Genomic DNA, 11,523 nt, shown 5'->3' with positions numbered 1-11,523 from the left:
CTTCATAAAGTGCCATACCAATGCTAGTCTGATAACTGTTATTATAAACAAACTTAATCAAAGGTTGCTCGTCCCAAGAACTTTTCATATCTAAAATACAAGTTCTCAACATATCTTCTAAGATCTGAATAGTTCTCTCTGACTGACCATCAGTTTGTGGATGAAAGGCTGTACTAAAGTTTAATTTTATTCCTAATGCTTTGTGTAAGCTCTTCCAAAACTGTGATACAAATCTGATGTATCGATCTGATACAATGGTCACTGGAATTCTATGTAACCTTACAATTTCTTTCATATATAATTTTGCTAGTCTTTCCAAAGTGAATCCAACTCTAATTGATAAGAAGTGTGCAGACATTGTCAATTGATCCACAATTATCTAGGCTGCATCATTTTTACTTAGAGTCTTAGGTAGTTCAGTTACAAAATCTATAGTGATATGTTTCCACTTCCATACTGGAATATCGAGAGGTTGAAGTAATCCTGTAGGTCTCTGATATTCAACTTTAACTTGTTGACACACCAAATATTGAGCAACAAATTGAGCGATCTCTCTTTTCATATTATTCCACCAATATATTTTCTTCAAGTCCCTATACATCTTAGTACCTCCCGGATGAACTATATAACCAGTCTGATGTGCTTTCTAAAGTATTTTCTGTTTGAGTACTGAATCATTGGGTATGCAAATTCTATTTTCGAATCTCAATGAACCATCATCATGTATCTTGAATTCAGATTGAACACCAGCTTCCATTGAATCCCTTATTTTTGTTAATTGTGGATCACCATTCTGGGCAACTATAATCCTTTCAATGAGCATTGGCTGAACCCTCAAGTTGGTTAATCGTACTATTGAGTCATATACTCAAATATCTAATTTTAGTTTTCTTATATCTTTCAATAATTGACTTTGATGTGTAATTAAAATAGCCAAATTTCTCATAGATTTTTTACTAAGGGTTTCAGCGACAACATTAGCTTTTCCGGAATGATAATGAATTGTTAAATCATAATCTTTCAATAGTTCTAACCACCTTCTCTGTCTCATGTTTAATTCCTTCTGTGTAAAAATATACTTCAAACTCTTATGATCAGTAAACACTTCACACTGCACACTGTATAAATGATGTCTTTAAATTTTCAAGATAAAAATCACTGCAGCTAACTCCAAATCATGTGTCGGATAATTCTGTTCATATGATTTCAATTATCTTGAGATGTAAGCCACTATCTTACCATGTTGCATCAATACACAGCCAAATCTCTTTTTAGATGCATCACTATATATTGTGAAACCTTCATCTCCTGTTGGTATAGTAAGAATAGGGGCTGAAACTAATCGTTGTTTTAACTCTTGAAAATTCTGTTCACAATCCTTGGTCCACTCGAATTTAACCCCTTTCTGAGTAAGACAAGTCAAAGGTGTAGCTATGCGGGAGAATTCTTCTATAAATCGTCTGTAATAACCTGTCATTCTCAGAAAGCTCCGAATCTCAGAAATATTTGTAGGTCTGTTCCACTGCATCACAGCTTCCATTTTTGTTGGATCCACAGAAATTTTATCTTTAGATACGATGTGTCCTAAAAAAATTATTTTGTCCAACCAAAATTTACACTTCTTTAATTTGACATAAAACTTTTTTTTTCTCAATATTTGTAGTACACACCGTAAATATTCTTCATGCTTCAATTTGCTTTTTGAATATATCAAGATATCATCAATAAATACGATAATAAACTTATCAAGATAGGATTTGAATATTCTGTTCATTAAATCCATGAAGACCGCTGGAGCATACAAATGGCATCACTAGAAATTCATAATGTCCATAACGAGTTCTAAATGCAGTCTTTGGTATGTTCTCTGCTTTGATTTTTAACTGATGATATCCTGAACGAAGATCAATTTTTGAAAAAACTTGTGCACCTTGCAGCTGATCAAACAAATCATCGATTCGAGGTAAAGGATACTTATTTCTGATAGTGTTCTTATTCAACTCTCTATAGTCGATACAAAGCCTCATACTTCCATATTTCTTTTTCACAAACAAAACTAAAGCTCCCCAAGGAGACACACTAGGTCTTATAAAACTTTTATCCAATAAATTCTGTAATTGATCTTTTAACTCCTTCAACTCCATGGGGGTCATTCGATAAGAAGCTTTAGAAATCGGACCGGTATTAGATGTCAATTCAATGGTAAATTCAATTTCTTTATCTGGTGGTAGTTCGGATAAATCATCAATGAATTTATTTACGATAGAAATATCCTGTAACCTCAATTCATCATGTTCTGTATTTTTTATTGATACTAGATAACCTCTACATCCCTTTCTTAGCATCTGTCTAGCTTGCACAAATAAAATAATACATGGAGGGGTGGTTCCTGTACTTCCATCAAAATTGAATGTTAATTCTCTCGGTATTTGAAAGTTCACTCTCTTTCCATGACAATCCACAGAGGCATGATAAGTAGCAAGCCAATCCATTCCTAGAATGACATCAAAATCATGCATATCTAGGACCACCAAATTTGTCAGTAATTCTCTTTCTCCTATTCTGATACTATATGACTTGCACATACTTTCAGTACTCAAAATATCACCTACTGGTGTCTCAACATATAATTTAGTTTTCATAGGTTCACATACTATATCATGTTGTCTAATAAAAGTAGTGGATATAAAAGAGTGCGTAGCATCAAAATCAAACAAAACTGAAGTATAAATATCAGATACAGGAATGATACCTGTCACCACAGCATTAGAGGCCTAGGTATCCTGTTGTGTGAGTGCATAGATCCTTCCTTGAGTTTTTGGCCTTTGATCTCCATCCTTTGTTTGTGTGGATCTATTCTCATTCCTCTGGGGGCAATCTGCAATTTTGTGTCCCTTCTGTCCACAGCTAAAACAAGAACCAGTATTCCATGGACAATTAGAAGAATCATGCTCTCTTCGACTACATCTCGAATATCTAGCCGTCTCATTCTCACGGTTCTTATCATTTGCTGGCTTCTTTGCTGAATCCTTATTGTTCTGATTTCATCCCTGAGTTCTACCAAACCTATTTCTCTTCTTCTGATTCCGTTCTCTCTCCGCATGTGCTTCATTAACTTTTCTCTCAATTATTAAAGCTTTATTCACAACTGAGGCATAAGTAGTTAACTCATAGGGTATAATTTATTTTCTAATTTCCGTCTTCAGTCTCATTTCAAATTTATGTACTCTGTCTTACTCAATCTCAACTAATCTTGAAACAAACTTGGCTAACTCCATGAATTTAGCTTCATACTCTGCAATGGATCTGTTCTCCTGTTTCAGATGAATGAACTCCTGCTCTTTCTGTATTCTGACATTTCGAGGAAAATATTTGTCAAAGAATTCACCTCAAAATCTTTTCCAAGTGAGTGGTATCTCATCGTGTTCATATTTTTGTTCAAATATACACCACCAGTTGTATGCCTCACCCTGTAATAGATATGCTGTGTAGCGGATCTTCTCATCATCGTGGCATTCTTGCACGATGAATGCCTTCTCCATTTTCATAATCTAGTTATCAGCTTTCAGTGGCTCGATGGTCCCTTTGAAGGCTAGAGGGGCTAGCTTCTTAAACTCGACGATATTGTTTCTCTGCATCGGATGTTCTCCATGTCCAGGTATCGGTGGAGGATGCTGACGTGGCTGTGCTTGTTGTTGAAGTAACTGTTGCTGTGTTTGAACTACTCCGATCAGAGTTTGCATTAGTTGAGTCATGTTCGGCTCTTCCTATACTGTCGGAGTATTTTCAGTAGGGTCAATGATTCCCTCTTGCTGAGATGTGCCGCTATTCAAATGGAGAGTGTTATCACCAAGTAAATTTGATGTCCCTCCTACCGCTCCTTGAGTATTCCTCATTCGTCGTGGAGGCATATTGACCTATGATAAATTTGAGATGATAACTTATCCTTAACAAAGTTATAAACTTACTTAAGACAGGTCAGATCATAATCATCATAACTAACCTCTAAAATTTCTAATATCTACCCATCACTCGCTCATTCTATTCTACATGTCTTTATCTATCTACTTATACTCTGATACTATATTAATTGTCACACCCCCGATCCGAGATTGTGAGTCGAAGGTCATGGCAACCATCGCATACTCAAAAAAAAAATTTTCCATAAACATGCAAGGCATCTCATCATGATATCTTACACATAAAGCTAAAAAAAATTTCAATTTTAATGATCAACCTTACTTCAAATAACAAAATCAAAACTAATTGTCTGATAAAGTCAACACTTAAAATAAAAGTCTTACATCAATTCTGAGAAAATCTTAAATCAAATGAGCTAATCTCCATCTCTAATCGCTCTCCCAATCGAAATCTCGCATCATGCTAATTTTCTGGATCTGTAAAAAAAATATAAAACTTATCATGAGCTAAATAGCCCAGTAAGCAGTGTATACCTTTAATTGAATAAATCAAGAAATAATACTGTACATATCGGTTTACTGATAATAACATAAATAATATATAAATTCATGAATTCATAATTTAATTCATCACACTATCAATCATATATAAAATTTTAATTCATCATAATTTCAAATTATGCTTATCATCTTGAATTCATCAAATTCTTAAGTTTCTTCCTATCAACCATGACTATGACCATATTTTTCCTGTGACAGGGTCATAATATCGCGTATCTTCTTGCGGTAGACTGCGAATCATCTGGCAGCAAGTCCTTCGGAACCATTGGTCTCGCTGGCAGTTTATCGCTGGTCTCTCTGGCGACATATCGCTGGTCTCGCTGGCGACATAAACCCTCAGGATAAATTAAATTGCCAACGTATATACCCCCATGGACAGGGTCCTTTACATAGTCAGATTGTCAATTTATATCATCTTTCAATTCATATATTATTTCAAAAATAATATAAATAAGTGATATTCGAGTAAATCAATCATATCATTCTTTATGATCGTATATCATCATAATAATTTGCAACAATTATCTTCAATCACAAATAATTTTCAACAATTATTTTCAATCACAATTAATTTCAACAAATAATTTCAATCACAAACATGCCATGAATTTATAAATTTATAATTTATCAGATAAATTCAATAAAAATAAAACATTACTTTCCTTAAAAGAAAATTCAAATTAGGGATTCTAGAAATCTGAAAAATCTTTCTCCGAACTTGATACGTCAAATATCATATTTTTGATCAAAATTTCATCAAATAAAAATAATAAAAATTTTTAAAATCTAATGTCCTGACACGGATCGACTAGATGACAGCGTCCAGGATTTTTTTATTTTTTATTTTATTATTTATTTATTTATATATATATTATTTTTTAATAAATCTTAAAAATTTTAAGAGAGAGAGAGAGAGCAGAGAGAGAAAGTCTCCCTCTCTTTCTCTTTTTTTTTTTCTTTCTTTTTCTTTTCTTTTCTTTTTCTTTTCCTTTTCTTTTTCTTTTTCTTTTTCTTTCTTCTTCTTCTTCTTTTCTTTTCTTTTTTTTCTTCTTCTTCCCATGGGTTGTTTTGGGCCGAAACAGGGATCTTAAATTCCCTCATTGGAGTTCCGACCGATGGTGCAGCCGGCATGGGGCGGCCGTTGGCAGGAGGAGGGGCGACCCAACGGCAAGAAAAGGGCCAAGCCGATGGCCGACGGCGGCCACCGACGCCCAAACACCCAACGGAATCGGAAACCTCCCCTTTTTCTCAAAAAAATCCGACGACTTCGGTCACCGACAAACGTGCACACCGGCACGAGAAGAAAGGAGGAGAGAGAGGAAGGGGAGGAGGCTTACCTCCGACGCCGGTGAGGCTTTTTCGGCAAGCAAGAAAGACGGCATAGGGACGGGTCTCCACGGTGGTTTTTCCGGTGATTGCCGCCGACTGGGTCTCGGGTCTTTGATGAGAGGGAGAGAGGAGGGTTTTCCTCCTTAAATGGAGTCGGAGGGGGCTCTTTCCGACTCTGATTGGGAGTCGGTGAGAGGAGGGAGTCTTCTCTCCTATTTTTTTCTTTTTTTTTTTTTTTTTTTTTTAGCTTGGGTCATCACAGGTTGTTTTAGGACCTTTACAATATATTTTTTTTAAATAAAAATCCAAAAAATAAGAACTAAACGGAGTCTCTGCACAGATGAAAAAGATAATAATAATAATATTATCGCTATCTTCGCCTAAGCACTCGTATAAAAGACATCAATTGACTCTGGAGATGCCTTGAAACCAAAGATTCCTGGGCACATCCATCCCCTTTTCTTCGCCTTGTACTGTCCTTCTTCCCATTGGCCATGGCCAAAAAAAAAAAAAAACTCTCCTCTCCCATCCCCTACTATTTAAATCCCTTTCTTTATCTTCACCTCATTCGGAGTTGGCCCACCTCTATGTCGGTGGACTAGTCTGCGACCCTGGCTCTGGCCTGGCTTGGAATCTTCTTGTCCTTCCTCCACCACCACTTCCTCTTGCCCGTTCCACTCATCCGCTACATGTTGTTGGTAACATTTTACTACCACAACCAGCATGAACACTGCCAAAGAAATTACTTATAAGGGTTACCTCATTTAATAGAAGATAGCAAGGATTTTTGAATGGAAATAACTTATGATGATATGATTAGAGGATTGGTTAATTACCAGCCCAAATGCGAGCGACGGTGGATGAGTGGTTCCATATGAGGGTGAACATGGCAGCAGCGATCGCTTTCTTGTGGGTGCATGTCTCCCAGCCATCTCTAAATCTCTCCAACCAAAATTTGCCTCCAATTTATGAAACAATTTGAAACAAAAATTCAAGACATAACCTAAACCTAAAAGAACATACTACAAAAGTGTGCTACACTATTGGACCAAGGATTCAGAAGATAATTATTTTTGGGCCTGCAACTTAATATATTGGTTGTTCTTTTGGTTTGGAATTATCTCCTTATAATCATCATCAATAAAATATATACAAATCGCATGGTGGAATGTTGTTTGGATGCGAATCATTGACAAGACTGGGTGGAGATTTTCTTTAACCTCCAAAGCGAGCCACTTTTTCCGGAAAAAAGATGGTCAATTTTATTCCTCGTTTTGGCTATGTGGAACATTTTACCCTAACATAAGCTATCAGAGATAACTCCGCATGAGAAACGCCTTGTTACCTCCATTTCCCTCATCGTGCCAGCTACGTCCTTCCTATAGTTACTTCTTTCAAAAGTCTCTTTTCTGCTATCATAAACATCAGCTATAGAAGTAGAATAATGCATGAGAACAGAATTCTCAACGATATTAAAGCCTCGGACTCTTTAACATCCAATCAGGCATTATTATCGAGCTTGAATGTAGATTTCTATGTCATCAATGGACTCGGCATTTATTTAGATTCATCATTTTCTTCTATTAACCAGCTCTTGTTACCAGAAGTAAATTTGATTAAACTACCATGCGATGGGACCACCAATGGAACATGTCTTGCACCCACCATGCGTGATCCACAAAGGACACAAACATTTTCTCCAGATCACTTGCTTCAAAACATACAAATGATATTCGGACTATTGTGTTTTATATGTATTGAAGTCAAAGAAAGACGGTACATTGCACCAAACTTTGATCGACATGCTCCAAATTAATTAAAATAGTTTGTGGAATTATAAAATCTAGACCTATGGTTCATACAACTAGACCCTTCCTGACCACGATTCATCGCACGTGAAAAAAGATAAAAGAGCCGTTTGGTGCCTTATCCAAAGTGATTAAAGTAAGGTAAAGTGAAAAAAAAAAAATACGGTTGATCTTCTTCCCCCGGCATCGAGCTCGATAGCAGCAGAAAGCTCAACCACAACCAGCTTCACATCGGGCTCGACCAACCCCTCACCTTGCCATTGATCTTCTTCTCCAATCTTGACGTAAGCATCGAGTACATCGACATCAATTTTGAGAAAGAAGTGCACCACCTAAGTCTTGCAATCATTGAAGCCGTAGCCGTAGGTGATTGAAGAATCTTCAGTAATCTCGGCTACGAATTTTGCTAAGGCCTTGTACTCTTCAATGGCCTTCAATTTGGCTTCAGCAACTTCCTTCGCCTTATCAGCCTCCACTCAAACTTCCATCGATTTGATTTTCTCCTCTGACATTCTCACCTCCAGTTGAAGATCTGCCTCAAGCTCAGCGACCCTCTTCTATTGTGTCTCCGTGAGCCTATGCTCTATAGCAAGAAAGCCCTCAAGCTAGGTAATCTGTTCATTGGCTGCCAAAAGATTGAATTGGGCTCAGGAAGCATCATTTTCTACGACCTTCTTCTGGACCTCGGCTGCCTGAAGTCCTCTTTCCAACTCAACCCAGTTGGATAATGGCTTTACCGAGCTGGTCGTGCATCAGCTGTGAGAGAAAATTGAAGTCGGAGAATTCCAAAAGGAGAGCAAGAAATGACTAAGTCAAGACTTACCTTCAGCATGTCCTCAAATAAGACGGACAGAGCTTTGTCCAGTGATCGAGCCTTTGTTTCGGCCCAATTGACTGGCAACAACATCATCTTCATAACTTTTTGAGCGAACTATTGATTATGCAGGGCCAAGTCGTTCCTCTAAAACCTCCTCGCCATGGTGATGAACTCTTTTTCAGGCGCCGACGAGGATGGCCCCACCCCCTACTGGGCCACCCAAGTTGGGGCCATGGGGAAACCGGAAACGATCTTGATCGGGCTGGTGATTAGGACCAAGGAGTAGGTAGAGGAGACTCTGCCCGAACATGTTCCATAGCAGCTGGAAGAACTGCCCTTAGGGGCACCACGACAATGACCCCTTGTGTGTCGCCCGTGTTGGAAGTCCCAGTTGACCTAGAGACGGCAGGTGGGGCTAGAGCCGAAGAATTTGTCGGCCCTATCCTCTTCGGAGCACCTCCCTCCGAGGTGAAGCTTAGGCTCTTCTTCCTAAAGGATAATCTGATCTTCACAAGTGCAGGCCTCATCACTGTAAAATCGAAGATGATAAGATAATGTCAAAGCAGCTAAACGAGGACCGAGTAGCTAACAAAACCAAAACAATGGATTTGGATATGCCCTAAGGAAGTTCTGGATTGCGGCGGATATCATAAAGCATCTACTCAGACATGACATAGCAAACTTTGACACTTCTACATTGAGCAATTTATGAAAGTCCTCCTATCTCCGAGGAGCAAGTCCAATTGAAGCCCTAGAGAAGATCGGAAGAAATAAAAAAAAACCTATCCTTCCAATTGTAGATAGAAGAAGAAAGGCCCTCAATAAATTTGCACTCCCGACGAAGATTGAAATACCACCACCCTTTATTGTAAGGGTGCTTCTTCAAGATGAACAATGCCTTGAATTGAGAAGTCCTCAGATGGGTGCCGACCCAGCTACAAAGAATGACAAAGATGAAGATCATCCAAATGGAGTTTAGGGTGAACTAGGTCAAAAGCATCTTATAATAATCAAAAAAATTGGAGGCAAAGAAGTGGAAGGGTAGCCAGAGACTTTCTTGGAGAGTCTCCTTGTAAAGAGTGACTCGACCCTTTGGGGCTAGAGAGGCACGATCTTCTCGATTCAGGACTGCAAGCCGAAAATCAAAAAGGATGGAATACTGAGATCGAAACTCTTGAAGATCGTCCTCAGTGATAGATGATATCTCTCCCCCGGGTCTGAAAGAGTTTTGACGCCCATATGAAGAAGCATCGACGGTAGTGGCCCAAGGACCCACCTTGGATCTGGATTGGGGAGGAGGTAGCCGAGAGCCCCGACTACCTTGACTTTTGCCTCAATCCTCTCTACTGGAAGACATTGCAAGAAGAAGACTAAAAAGAAAAAGGAAGAAAAATTGACACTAAGAAAAAGATAAGAAAACCAATCGGAAGACTCTGGACAGGATAAGCTCCCTAAAAACTAGAATACTCATCGGAGCTGGAGAAGGAAGCAGAAAACACGGCAACAAGAATGAAGTGTGGAAAGAAATGGGCAGTCAGAAAAATAGTGTCAGTTGGGGGTAGGCCTATTTAAATTGTCTCCAATGGCTCTGATCAAAGTCTCATCCCACTAGATCTCTGCCACATGTCTTTGATCGAAGATATCTGACCTCGTGACTCTTCAATACACTACCAATCTGATTCGACCATGCTGACAAATCTGCATAAAATAATATCGAAACAATCAACATTCGACAAATGGCATCATATGATTGGCAAATTCGTAACCGTCAAAAAGTATCTTTTGAGATCGAAATGATAGTCTGCTTAGAGCCACCCATCCCTTATAAATACTCTGGGATTCATGAAGCGCTGAATCTTTTTAAAATAACTAAGGCACGATTCGTGAAGTGACTTGTCATATTGGAATTAGATTCTGTGAAGCAACGTAATGATTCATTTGAAAACTAAAATAACTCGGATTCGTTGAACTCGAAGAAGCTCTAAGAACCTTTCTGAAGACTACTTCCTTCGCCCGAAGTGACTACTTTGGACTTGGAAGTATGGGACAAGTGTTATTGTATCATGCCACCTCAATAGATATCCTCGAGACTCATTCTTGAAAATCTCGGACTAACGAAAACACCGACGTGAAGCTTGATGACAAGTACCATCAAATCCATCATGGAGTGCAGGGGTGAAATGACCTCATTGGCTTCCATCTAACCTCTAGCTCGGGATTCTACCGACTTTCAGATCGATATCTCACCGATAATACGAATAAAATCCAGCAACCAATGCTAATTCTCACTCCTACCAATCTCCAAGTAGGGATATTGCCAACCACAAAAGACAAGATCCCACGATCTACCCCAGGGCGGATTTGATCAGAACGACACCTTGGCTATGGGCCAACCTCAGTGCACTAATTAGTTGGATCACATGGGCAATTAATTATAATTTCTCAACAAACTCTCAGAATGTGGCTACGTCATGTAACAAACACCCATGACTAACAATCTGATTAGTGAGCGGACACCTTATCTAGACAACCTACGGATTTAGGCATAACAAATTCCGGCACCTCCTCTGTATCAACATGAGAAGGGAATCTTTGAAAGGTATGGACACATTGTCCTATACTAAACTAGCTTTCTTTTTCTCTCTCACTGTGCTCAAAGCTCCGACTGACTTAAGTATCGAAGGATCTCCTACCGGAGCACCCTCCTTCGACATGAGTGGACTTCTTTTACAGATCTCCCACAATGTCTCAACCTTCGAATCGATACGCTTCCTCTTCCGCCACATCAGTTCTTCTCGGAACCTCGACACAATGAGACATATACTTTATCATCCCCTGAGGATTGCCTCTATTCTATAATCATCTACCACTGTACAATACAGGATCATTGAGTAACAATGAACTAGATTCTATCATCTTTCCTGAAATGTGGCAAAGATGAGGATCTCAATCCATCAAACAGGAAAAATCATCATTTTAATTTAAATCTAGAAATAACATTATGGGCGCCTATTCCAGTAGAAATTTCAGTAATGCATCATTTCATGTGAAATAAAACTTTGTGATGTGTGCTGTGTAGGTAGGATTA

Source organism: Elaeis guineensis, chromosome 1 (genome assembly GCF_000442705.2).
Source record: "Elaeis guineensis isolate ETL-2024a chromosome 1, EG11, whole genome shotgun sequence".
NCBI lineage: Eukaryota > Viridiplantae > Streptophyta > Magnoliopsida > Arecales > Arecaceae > Elaeis > Elaeis guineensis.
Note: the sequence above shows the minus strand (reverse complement) of the source record.